The sequence below is a fragment of the Ciconia boyciana genome, chromosome 21 (genome assembly GCF_034638445.1).
Source record: "Ciconia boyciana chromosome 21, ASM3463844v1, whole genome shotgun sequence".
NCBI classification, from domain to species: Eukaryota; Metazoa; Chordata; class Aves; order Ciconiiformes; family Ciconiidae; genus Ciconia; species Ciconia boyciana.
In genome coordinates this window covers 2694619-2707896 of record NC_132954.1, presented here as the reverse complement: position 1 = coordinate 2707896, position 13278 = coordinate 2694619, and the positions used below count along the sequence as shown (strand labels likewise).

At 45.8% G+C, this 13278-nt stretch overlaps 1 long non-coding RNA gene across 1 annotated transcript; it reads left to right on the top strand.

Moving 5' to 3' along the window:
* Positions 1–370: 370 nt before the first annotated feature.
* On the top strand, positions 371–8619 carry LOC140662082 (uncharacterized). The gene is made up of 3 exons (XR_012045976.1): positions 371–509; positions 4750–5971; positions 7979–8619. It is a non-coding gene; the product is annotated as an uncharacterized lncRNA (long non-coding RNA).
* The last annotated feature ends 4659 nt before the right edge of the window (positions 8620–13278 follow it).

Genomic DNA, 13278 nt, shown 5'->3' with positions numbered 1-13278 from the left:
AAGTCCTGTCTCTGTAGTGAAGGTAGGCCTTTGTAACGAAGGATGGTTGGACTCTAGCACTTGCTTTATTTAAAGTTTGTTATGTGCACAGTAGGAAAGCAGATAGGGATGGGTATATGGTGGATCAACACGCAAGGCAAGGCTTTCACTAGCAGCTTGTAATTTTAGCTGTCAGCTGAGTTGTTTACATAGTTAAATAAACAGATCCCAGTCTCACTCCCTCTTATCTCTGGTACACACACATAGTGGGAACAAGTTAGAGAGGCCCTCTAAAAATATTGCTTGCTCACTGCCCGGTGCTGGGTCAGGAGCCCTGAATTTGTTCCAGCTGCCTCCATATATTAGATTAGAGCCTTTGCTCTCTCTTCCGCTTGCATCTCCTCTCCATGGGAGCATGCACAGGCTCGGCGTTGGTTGCATGGTTTTGTTTTCCAGGAGGGTCCATCTGCTCCTGCCTCGTGTAATCCCATTACAGGAATTCCTGGGTCCGAGCCCTGCTGCTGGCTGCTGTGAGTGACATTTTTCATTTCCCTCTCTTGCTTGCCAAGGCTCAGTGCCATCCTGAGAAGGCCTTGCTCTCCTTTTCCAACCTTTTCCTTTGCTATCAGCTCATTGATCCACACCGAGCACATTCAAATGCTTCCTCTGTCTAATGGAAGAAGCGAGGACACTCTGGGCAAAACCCGGCTCACAAATGATCAAAGAGTCATCCATCCTCCCAGGGTCAAGCAAACCAAAGCTTAAATGCTCTTTTTCTCTTGCACATGTACAGCTGCATCAGTTCACTCCAGGAAAGATGGCAGCAAAGTCTGTGTTCCTGCCAGTAGCTACTTGCAGTAAATCAATGCAAATCAGGCACAGATACCACAGGTTACTAAACTCTTCAGCTGACTTTATTTTAGCTGTGAGGCAGGTGATGTGTCTGACTCTAAAGCATCTTGATTTGAATTTCCTCATGGGGGAAAATATCAAATCACTCTTGGTGATTCCAGTGGACGTTTTCACCTCCTAAAGGTTTCTTACGGTGGCTCTTAAGAGTTGCTTTTGTTAAAATGTGGTGGGAAATGGGCAAAAGAGACTTTTCCAGCCTTTCCCCTGGACTGCATGCTGTTAAGCAAAATGGGCAGAAAAGAGCCTTCAGCGTAATGTAGTCTTAAGAGCTGAGGTTACTGAGGGACTAACACACAAAGCAAAAGTCCCTCCATAACAGGCATGCACTAAGCTGGCTGAGTTTGAGGGAAGAGAAGCCACAGAGATCTGGATTCACTTTTATCTGAAGCATCATTGTCCAAGTGACCAAAAGAAGTGCAGAAGTATGATCCCACCTTGCAACACAGCAGGGGCCTCTTAATTCTGGCTTTGCTCAATGATTGAGTTTAATCTGGGCAGTGAAAACTCACAGGGAGGGAGGGGTTAAGAACCAGGCTGTAATTTATCCTGCAAAACACCCGCCACGCTGAAAGCTCAGGGAGAAGGCTCTGGTCTTGGCTGTATGGCACGACAGCAAAGCAGGATGTCTCCGTTCGTGTTGGTGTACTGCAGTGTTTGAATTACTACCCTGATGAGAGGAAGCTTGCACCTGTAGGGAAGATGCTGTGTGAAAAACACAACCTGCCTGGAACAGGGTCAGTGAGTTCATAACATCAATATCTAGTCAGCACCTACAGATTGTTTCCAAAGCTCATTATTTCAGAGAACTGCTGTACATGTGAGTGAAACTCATTACCTGAGAGGCTTGTTATATTTTCTAGTAGCTGACAAAATGTGGGCATTGCTGGGCTACCTTAATTAATGCACAATTACAAACTGAAATGTATCATTTGTATTTAGATATGTTTTTCAATGCTGGAGCCACTAAAATCCATCTTTCAGAGAAGCCATCAAAGGCCAAGCAGCCTCATCTGACATGGCAATTAAAAATATTTTTCCCTGTTGGAGCAGAGAACTTAACCTCAATGCTCCAGCAAGACTCCGGGACTAGATTTGAAACTGCAGAGTTTGCTCAATGGCTGTGGTCCTCTGCTCTGGAGGGCCCCATTTTACCAGTAAAATGACACCAGCCTCCCCTATGACATGCAAACAACCTTGTGAGTAATACTTCATATATGTGAATCTCTTCTCTGCAACAGCCTGTATAATATACCACATCCTCTATATGAAAAGAAGCCAGCTTAAATATTTCACTGTAGGTACCAACAGCAACACTTTAGGGTGCCCTTGGGAGTCATATGGATATCCTGGAGGTAAAGCTGAAGTTGAGCATGGATTATCCGGCACTGTCCTACTGTGGTCCACATCCTTGCTCTCCTAAGCAATAACCACCAGTGAGTGGTGAGGATGAAAACGTTTCGGCTAGCACGTTGGGGTTGGTTGTTTTATTTTTTTTAGCTTTTTGCTATAAGTATGGCTGCAGTATGAACGGACCCAACACATGCCCCCAGCCGCAGATCCCCAAGGAATCGAACAGGACAGATGAGCAGCAGAAGGGAAGAGATAGGAAGAGGTGATGAATTTGCCCAAGGGCACCCACCAACCTGGTAGCAGGGTTGAGTAGAGCAGGAGTGTAGTCAGCCAGAGGGTTGAGTTAGCATCACTACAGGTGAGATTTATTGGTCCTAATTCGGTTATCTAAACCCAAGTTGAGCTATGCTACCCATACAGGCAACGGAGAGAATCAGGCAGCTCTGAGAGCAATTCATCTCCTCTTAGGACAGGTACTTTAGGTAGGCCAGATGCTTCACTTGATGCTTCTGGGTGGAATAAAGCTGAAATTTCCTCCCAACACCTTAAATCAGCAGTGTAATCAAACCTGAATTAAATCCAAATCTTGACCTGCTGGAATAAACAAGGAATGCAGTTTGAAAAGTGTGCCTTGTTTTGAAAACAACATTTTAACTTTTTGGAAATGTCACACAGCTGCACCTGAAACTCTGCCAGAGCTGAACTGGTACTTTGGGAAGGGAGGTGAGCAGGTTGGCAAAACCAGCCTCGTGATTTGGGTTTGTGTCACAGTTTTAATTCTGAGTTAGGAATTTTTCAGTAAATGCTTTCAGAAATAGTTAACTTCAGAAGAGCACACTTAATTGGCAGGTTTGGAGAAACAGGAAAGGCTTTTTTTTTTTCTCTGATGTCTTCTCCAATTTTTTTTAAATTTTTTTAGTTTTGAACATTTTTCACTGGAAATAGAAATTTTGGTATGTGCTCAAGTGCTTGAATAAACAAATAAAGGTTTTTCTAATTTTGCTGCTGAATGCAGCACACTGCATTAAGCGATTGTACTTTTGCTGACGTTCTTTATTTGTGCAGTGCCTGCTGCAATGGAGCGCCGTCTCGGACAATGATGATAAGAACAACAATGAATTAACAATAATTACAAAAACAAGTCAAAGATTTATTTTCCCTTCAGCTTTCATATAATTATTCTGTTCAGCTTGCCAGAAGTATCTCCTTTTCCATGAGAAATTTCAGCTTCTCATGAAAGCATTAGGGGTTTTTGGTTTTGGTTTTTTTTTTAAACCTGTCAGGATTTAAGAGGAAACTAAAAGAAAAAAAATCAAATTTCTTTGTTCAAAGAAAGTGCATAAACTCCAACTGCGAATTACAAATAGCCCCTGGGAGTGACGTCTAGTGATTAAAGAACAGGAATGGAAGTCAGGGTAATCATGTTAAGCCAGTGTGTGTCTTTGAATCCTATAGCATTTAAAAAGGTATGGAGGCTTATGACTCAGTTACTAGCAGAAGACTCAAGGGCAGACATTTATAAACAGAATTTAGCCACTTCTAATATCAGCTATATCGCATTCACCTACTGCTTGTATACAACAAATATATGAATTGACACACTTTTAAATTTACTACTACTTCTTTCCTGTTGAAGAGGTAGCCTATGAGATGGCTGAAGGGACTGTTATGTAAGGTGCGGGATCCATCTGTAGTGCTGACCCAGACAGAGCCATTAAAACATACGTGTTTGCTTCTGATTACCATAGCAGCACCCTATAAGAATGGGAAGGTGGGTATCCCATCCCGATCTTCCACTCCCTGGGTATAATTCCCCAGCCAGATTTATCTACCCAGGTTGAATCTACCTGGATTTACCTTACCACGGTCAACTAGCTAAATGTTGGCCATCAGATGAAAGCATCTCCAAAGGATGATTTCTTCCATCCTCAGGTAGATGTCTGGCATATGTAGGATGAATGAACCTGCAGAGCTGCCCTTTTGTTTCCTTCAGCTCTGGGGGGAGTCTGAAATGACCACCTATAACACCTAACCTTTACATAGCTAAAGCTAAATGACACAAACTCCACTCTAAGTCTTCAAGAACATGCCAGGATGGACTATGGTGGGTAGTCTCAGTAGTCTAGGAGGGTGGCTGAGATACTGACAGTGCTCCAGGACACTGAAGTGGCATTTCTATATGGAAATATTTCCAAGTTTTAACTGATCATTTTTCAATGCTCGATTTTCTCCATAAAAAAAAATATTGTATTTTGATGGGAGGGAGAAAAACCTCTTCTACTTCTTGACCCTGTGCAGAAGGGGTTCAGATAAATAAATCTCCTTGGCAGCTGTCCTGTAATCACAGGTTCTGGTTCATCCAGTAAACCCAGCCTCCTGACTGTAAGGCTGCTTCTGGGCCTGATTGTGATCCAACAATTTCCTAAGCAGATGCTCCTTCAATTTATAGATCTCTTTCAACAGTCTGTTAAAGCTCCCTTTCACTAACAGCTGTTTTTTAAACTACAGGGGAAAGGTGCAAGATAAGTGGCTCTTCCTATTGTGCCTGAGGAGCAAGCCGAGGTGGGAGGTCACCTTATTGCCAGGCATGCTGGAACATGGCCTGTCAATTTGCTCTAGAGGAGATGACTTCCCTTGCAAGCACAAAGCCAGCATGCAAATTCTTCTGACTTTGCTCCTTGAGCGTGTGGGGTCCTGGAAACCTCCCTGTCACTCTCTAATCCACTGCACCATTGCATTGAAGGACAGAAGAACCCTTCTTGCCAGTGGAGCTCGTGGGCATGAATAAACCATAAGCCACATGGCTGTACCAGCAGCCTGCTGATGCTGATAGCGGACAGGACCTGCCAAGCAAGCCTGGTGCCACCGCAGCTCTGTGGCACAGGCAGGACTCCCGACTCCAAGGCAACTGGATCACACTGTCTCTCAAAGTCATCTTGCGGCGCTCCAGTAGGGCATTGCAGGGATTAGTCCATATTTGCATCACTGATCGGATAATTTTGGAGGAGAAAACATCTGCTACAGAAAAGCAGATGCTGTGTAGTTTTGCTCTGTGACTGTGGATGGACCTTAGGGCAGAGCCTGCAGTCCGAGTCCCAGGGCCCCCCCTGCACAACGGCCCGGTAACAGTTCCCGTTAATGACGTGCTGGTCTGGTTCTCAGGACCGAAGCACTGGAAATGCCTGGGAACAGCAAGATGCTCCTTCTCTCGGAGCCCCAGCACCACCGCAAACTAAATGGGTTAGCATGGCTCCCGCCACTCTGGCTGTGCGTGCACAATTTTGCAATAAGTTCCTCTGACAGTTTGGTATCACTGTAACATCTTGCCATGCTGTCGGATACCTCGCCCAGTAAGAGACGTGCAAGCTCCCCAACACTCATGCAGCACTAATTTGATATCTTAACATACGGTTCTGCTGTGCCTCCCGTGGAGAGCAGCAGGGAGACCCAGGCTAATGTCTTCATCCCGTCAGGATCCAATGTGTCTTGGAAAGGTGTGAGGAAGGCAGAGCACAGATGAAGGCCAGGCAAGATCCCATCTGCCACCCAAATTGAGCAGTAAGAACTGGGGTGCAGTGTTGGACCCCTGCCAGCCCCCTCCAGGTCTGGATGAGGGCTTGGCCAGAGGGGCACACGTGGGGCATGCTCCAGCTCCTGTCTGGAGGGGAACGAGCTGATCAGGTGTGCTCTACTTCACATTCCTCATTACAAAGCCTCCTGGTAATAAAAGGTAATGAACTAAATGTCACTTCAAGCCCTGCTGTCTCCTCTTATCCTTCCTATCTCCTCCTCCTCACAGACTCATCTCTTCTGTCACCTCATGTCTCTATCCTCACCTGAATCCCCAAATTTGGGCTCTTCATTAGGAAATGGGTAATATAATAGGGATGCCAGTTTAGAAAAGAGCCTCCCTTTCTTCCTCCCTCTCAAAAGTTTGAGCCCGAGACCTCTGCTACCCTAGGGGACAGTTACGATGTAGCACATGTGGTCCCCTCACATTGCTGTGGGAAGATGGAGGGTTTTGGAGCTCTTGGTTGACGCACGAGCTATGACCTCATGCACAAGACCCTTTATAGCAGCTTCTCATTGCAGCTTGCTGGGCATGACAGCATCTGCACAGGCCTTCAGCCAGCTGTGGGCACCCACCACGCCAGCTCAGACCCTTCTCCTGAGAGCAGTTCAGAGGAGGATGTCAATGCAGGTGCTCTGAATAACCCGCTGGAGAGGGTTCTCCCCCTCTTTCTTCCCCTTGACCCCTGAAGTAGCCTGGGGTAGCAAAGTCCCCAATTTCACCATCTCTGAAAGATGCCTGGAGTGCTCTGCACGCCCCAGGGAGCTCCCAGCTATTTGCAGCCATGACAAACTGGGGACACGCTTCCATTTTTATCCCCAATGACGTGGTTTCCTACTTGGGTTTCATAACAGTTCCTGCCAGACTGGTCAGAGTTAAATCTGAGGAAGCTGTAAAACATTTCCTGAAGAATTAGCAAGAAAGATAAAGCAGACGCAGATAAAACAGCCTCCGGTACACAGCTTCAAAGGAGCACCGAGAACAACGGCTGGACTGTCGAGGAGGGGAGGATTTAGGGCCAGCTCCACCTGGACCACCGTGTCCTACCTCTTCCTCACATCAAAGGATATTTCTCCCCCATGCAGCGTGTAGCCCCCAGTAAAAAAGGCAACAGGGGGTAGGAGGCTGGCTGGGAGACAGAAACTGCCCACAGTACATTAGAGAGAGATCTGACAGACCGGGAAGACGTTATTCAAGGGAGAAAAAGCATATGTTGCGTGGAACACAAGCTGTTCCTCGTGGCTCAGGGAGGTGGAACAAACTGGACCTGTCTGAGTTCAGGATGGAGGGGTTAAACTTGGCCAAGGGAAAAAATGTGCGGGGTCTCTCTGCTTCCTCTGCACATTGCAGGGATTAATAAGTTGTGCTTTGTTTTAAAGTTGCTGTTTTGCAGGCTTTGCTCTGCATAACAGTGGGCACAAGCTGCGGCATGCTCAGCCCCCAGGATGAAGGGCTGCAAGTGGGTGCGTGCTAGAGAGTGGAGGGGTATGGACATGGCTGTTCATAGGCATGCAGATCGGGGTAGACAGGAATCCAGTGCTCCCAGGAGCAGCAGTGGGGAAAGTCAGCCTGGAGCCCTGCCAGGGCCACGTAATCCTATTCTGGGTGGATTATCGCACAAAAAGTGGAAGACAGTCCTGGTTCCCCACTTGCTCACTCCAGTAGACGCTGGGAGGACCTGGACAGGAGCTAGTATGTCTCTTCAGTCCCAGTGCAGAGCAACAAGTGGTCACGGTCTAGGCACGGGAAGGTTTTCTGGGCTATTTTAAGGTCTGTCAAGGGATTTGCTTCCTTGTCTAAGTATGACCAGTTTGTTAGCGTGAGGCAAGTCCTCCAAACATACACCCGGAGGAGCATGGGAAGGCACAGGACACAGGGAGGTGGGAAGAAGAGAGAAGGTGTTGGTGATGGAGCGTGTGTTGGGGCTGGTGGTGGATGTTCCTGTTTAGGGCCAAAGGAAGGAGGGAACGGGCTGCAGGAAGAGCAGGTGAGGCTGCAATAATGCTGCAAGGGTCATGGCTGCTTGGGCACAGCTGAGGCCATCCCCCTCTGCCCACTCTTCTGGGGCTCCTGCCCAAGAGGCCATCAGACCTCCCAGCAGGACATGAGCTCCTCCGAGTGTTTCTGTGGAAACCAGACAGTGGCTTTTTTGTTTCCTCCCCTCAGGCTGGACCTGTCCCAGGGGATATTGCAGCCACAGGAACTGTTTTCTCCTCTGCACTGAGTTGCCCTACCAGCTACTGCAAGAAATTGAGAAGAGACAGATGATGTGGGAGAAACAGCTTCATTCCCTGCTCCTTCCCTTTGCAAAGCTCTGTCAAGGATAACAACCCTGTATTTAGTGTAATTTACAGTAACTGTGTTTTAATAGATGTTGTGGGATCCTTAGCCTTATTATGAAAATCCTCTTATGAGCAGCAGCTCCTTTAATAACCTGGGCCGCAGAAAGTGTCTGTCTATTTACATCTATTTGCATGTATTTGCATGCAAGTTGCTAATATAAAAATCTAAAAAGCTCTGACGACTTCACATTTTTTAAGTCTGCCCATAATCTGAAGGGCTAAGACTTTGATAGCATGATTTTGGTTATATGCATTGCCCCAGTGCTAATGAAGAGGCAGGTCCAGTCCACGAGGAAGCAGGGCTCCTTGTCTGCGCTGGACACTGCCCAAAGGACTTGATTTTGGGAAGATCCATAAGTGGATCTTTTGAAACCCCAGCCTTGTGATCAACAGTCCCCCTGAGCTCTGTAAGTGTAAGGATGGTTTACCCAGTTTCTTAGTGCCAGATGGTGAAATTATGGAAAATTAAGTTGCTACAGCAAAAAGAAAAATAAAAAGAGTGCTGTCAAAACCTGCAGAGTGCTTCACCTTGGAAATGGCATGATCATACACCCATGTGTGACTAGGTTGATATCTGGGGAAATGGGAATATGTTGCGAGATCCCAGGGGTTCATTCACAAACCTTACGGATACTGGAAGGGAACTTCTTCCCTGCAAAATCCCAGACAATCTACGGGATAAGATTGCAACTGGTTTGAAAATGGGATTTCCATTGTTTGGGATATGTTGCCACTTCCCATTGGAACCTTATTGTGGTTCAGGAAAAAAGCCTGAATAATAATAATGAAAAAAACAGTGAAGCAGGAATTCTGGACATTTTCTATATTGGACATTGCACAGTGGCTTGTTTCAACACAGCTACATCATCCGAGTTCAATAATTTCAAAACTTATCATTCTGATGAAGTAAAAATGTTGTTTAGATGATCCTAAACATTGTGATATGAAACCTGAAGTATGAGACAGTGTGAAAGATGATATAATAAAATTGATCAAGAGAAATGAAGCATAACAATAACATAGAAAAAAAATGCAGATTTACTGTCTTGAAACAACAGATTTAGGACACCACTGAAATGAAACAAGACCACTGAAATGAAACAATTCGACTTCCCATAGAAAATGATGTGTAAATTGGCATACTTGCACAATGTTTCAATTTTGCATGAGAAAACTCCAAATTTTAAGCATGACATAAATAATCAGGGCCAAAAGTACATGCCCAGAACTTCCTGCAAACCCACAGCTTTGCATCTAGAATGAATTTGCATCAGAATGAATTTGCATCATGCTGCAGATCTGGGGAGATCTCATCTGCTGCTCTAAGATGAAAAACCCTTTCCTACAACCAAACCAGAACAAAGCACATACCTGAAATCCACTGAAAAAACTCCCATTAATTGCTGGATATTGCTGTAACTCCTCTGAAGTCTAATTGGGAATATCTTGCAGAATAGAGCATGTAGCAGCCCTGTCAACCTTAGTATCCCCATCCTTGTACTGCCCCTTCCATCTACACCACTGCTAATTTAGCCCTACACTCATCAGCAGCTGAATTCAATCTGAAAGAGCCTTGGATCAATCCCTGTTGACGAGCTCATGGCCCAGGCTCATTACACTTTCTTCCACCTCTCACTTTTGATCACAAGGAGCACATGAAGTGCAGATGTTCTCATGAGAAAGGCTCTTTCCTCTGAGATTTCTAGTCCTGTTTTTTAGAATCAGGGACTCTGGACAGTTCAGAGAACCATGCAGACTTACACATGCTGGTATGAATTAAGTACAGTTTTAGAAACTTGGGGGGATTATCTAGTGATCCAATAATCTTCACCTGGCTCGCAGAAAGATCCTCCGTAGGGTTACTCCCTGCACCTGGCTCCTGCTGTGTTTTTCCTGCAGGTGGACACTTCGCTAGCAAAGCTCAGCCCCAGGGAAATAAAGCAAATGAAATAAAGACGGTGATGTAAGACGCAATAACCACAAACCCAGCAAATTTAAAAATTAAATGTAAAAAGATAGCTCTCATAGAGTCAATATCTCATGGGCAGCATCGCTAATCCCACACATTCAAAAAGTTTGTGTCTACCTTCCAAGTCATCAGAGCTGCTGAAATACCAGGAGAGTTGCAGAGATAATAAAGAGAGGGCTCTCTTTATCTGCTGCCTCAGATACTCAACCTACATGTTCAGGCTTTTCTTTACAAAGTCTGGAATAGTCCAGTTTCTTTTAAAATAAAAGCTAAGACTGCCTGTATTGTGGCTTTGCTTCACATAGGTTTTGTGGCTGGATAGCTTTGTGCTCTAGTAGGTGAGCATAGCAGCCAAGAAATTTTAGGTAATAAATATAGTTTTCCATCAATTGGTGATGACAGGAATTTCCCAGAGGGACAACTGTGGAGTTAAAAAAACCCAGCCTGTGCCTCCAGGTTCAGACAAGCTGTGACCATCCAGAACTTGTGCACTGATCCTGCTAACAGGTCTGATAAATGCAAAGGTGAGGGTATTTGGATCATCACTGAGAGCTGGCCTGAGGAGTCAGATACCTCTTCTGCCTCTGATACCCAGCATTCAGCCTCTGGCCCCTGCCAGGCTTGGGGAGCCATCGGGCAGTCCCCGGGGCAGCATCCCATCCTCCCCACATCTCTCCCCACCCTGCCTTGCATGAGCCATCAACCTGGCACCATTTGGGAATCTGATAAAAGCTGCCATTAGTTTCCTCCCCAAGCCTCTTGAGCCAGCCCATCTCAGTTTTGTTTTCGAGTGTCTCACAGAAACAATATTATGTCCCCATCAATTACCACTATTAGGTTAGTGCCAGCAATCCAGTCCTTGGGGTGGCATCTTTAGTGCTATTAAGAATAAGAAGCAGTATCAGGGTCTCTGCTCATCTTCCCCCCTTGCAAGTGAAAGCCCTTATTGGAGACTTCTTTCAATATTTCATTAATTCTCAGACATATGCTCTGGGAATGTCAGAATGTTAGGATCTTCTGGAATGAAGCGATAAACAGAACTGACATGGAATTAAACACTGAATTACCTAGAGAGTCAATGTCGTTTATTTGGGTGTATGTTACTATAGCTACAGCCCTTGCAGATGCACCTCCGCCCCCTAACTTTACCAAAAGCAAAAAAATAAAAAACAAATGGAAATAAAAATAAAATGTAATAATCTCAGAAAATTTGCATGTCTTCTCCGTTATTGAACGGATGTGCTTGGCATGTACGGCTAGCTGATTTAAGCTAATTATTTTTTGTGTTTATATTTATTGGCTGTGATTAGTTATGCAACAAAGACTATGGGAGAACAAATCATGTCAGTGCAGCTAATTGGAGATAACACAAGCGGTAGCGAAAGCAGTAATTTTTATATTTTACGCATGCAAAGGAGAACTGATCCTGCTGCTTGTAAATCAATAAAGTGCTGTTGAGGTCTCCATCTGAGGATATGAACCAAGGGCTGAAGAACAGCACACTGTATGAGTTACTCCCGATTTTTTGGGCTCTGTCTGTAAAGTTACTGAAAACCACAGATTTTAGTGGAGTAAAGCTGGGGCTGGGGTCAGAACTGCTCTGGAATAAGGTGTTGCAGAAAATGAGAGAGATGGGATTGTGTTCCTTTGGAGTGAAGGCCGGTGTGAGGCTATCTGACCACAAATTTTAGGGCTTTTTAGGAATTGAATATGAACCTCTTCTGCTCATCTTTAGATTAGATAGATAGACTAGAAATGTCTATTTTCACAAACCCTCCAAAGCTCTGCCACTTAGGCCCCAACAGGAGCCCCAGCTCTAGGCAAGGCACAGTGCCTAAAATGAGCCCCTCCGGGAAGCCACCTCCTGTCACAGCTTCTGCCTTGCTTCCCTTTCAAAAATCTGGGCAGTCATTTGCATCTGCCCGTGACAACCCCAGCATCAGTTCATGCTCAGTTTCCTCCGCTGTGCCGGCACGTAGCGGCAGTCAAACCCCATCTCTCCAGCACATGTATCCAGCCCCAGGACTGTGCTGCCAACACACTTCGCAACCTACGGTGCGTTTCTGTGCCTAGCCCTGCTCTGGAGAAGGGCAGTGCTACCGACTCCACTTTCCAGTGAGGAATCAGCCTCTCAGAGCATCTAATAACAAGGTTTGTCAAGGTGCTGAGGCACCTACAGATGCAAACAGATGCCTGGTGTTATATCCAGGATGTCTAATGTGCCCAGTTCATCTTCTTGTCTACAGTGGGATCTACAGGTGCTCAAATAGCCCTTGAAATCGGACCCTAAGGCTAAGATTCATCTGGCATCTGGCAGGGGACTGGTGAGATGTCACCTCCCAGAGGCACTGAGCTCTTTCCTGTGATCCAGGTGTGATCTACGTGTGACGAATCCAACTTCTGCTGACTCTCTTCATGCTCTGGGCTGACCCAGGGAGCTCAGATGCACCACTCAATGCTCCCACACGTCCTACAAACCACTGAACCTTTGAAGAGGCTTGGAGGCATTTCTCTGGCTGGATTCAGTATCCCCTCTCCTCCCGACAGACACCACCAGCATTTGCACCCTCCCGGTTTCAACGGTGAACAAGAAGCAATCTTGCCCTGTGCTGCCCTTTGTTCCCAACAATGCTGTGTTTGTTTGTTTATTTCTGGAGTGCAGACCCTGCTAATTTATGTTAATTGGAATTGCACAGGTAGTTTTTTTCCCCCTCCATGTCCGCCCGCATCCTGCTGTGAAATCAAGCTGGCTTTATAATCTCCTACAGCAGCCTGCAGCCTGCTGGAACAACAGGAGCCTTAGCATGCAAAGCATGTTGACGAGTCGCCTTGGTTTTTTTCTTTCTTTTTTTTCCCCTTCCTCATGAGGAAGTTTGCATATTTGGATAGTTTTGAAGGCTCACTGAGCCACAATTAAAATTCCCTTTTATTTATTTATTTAGCAAGAAACTGCTGTTTATGAGGCTGGCTGCCCATAACAATATGGTTTTCTCCACCCCTTTTGCTGGCTCCCATACACTGTTTTGGGGAATATAAAGCAACAGAAGGCATTTGTGCTCCTTGTGCCTCTGTGCCGGGCGACACTTGTCGTTTGGTCTGTGGTGTGGGTCTAAGTTGCAAGCCCAAGGCGTGGGAGTCAGGGGGAGCTTTGTCTT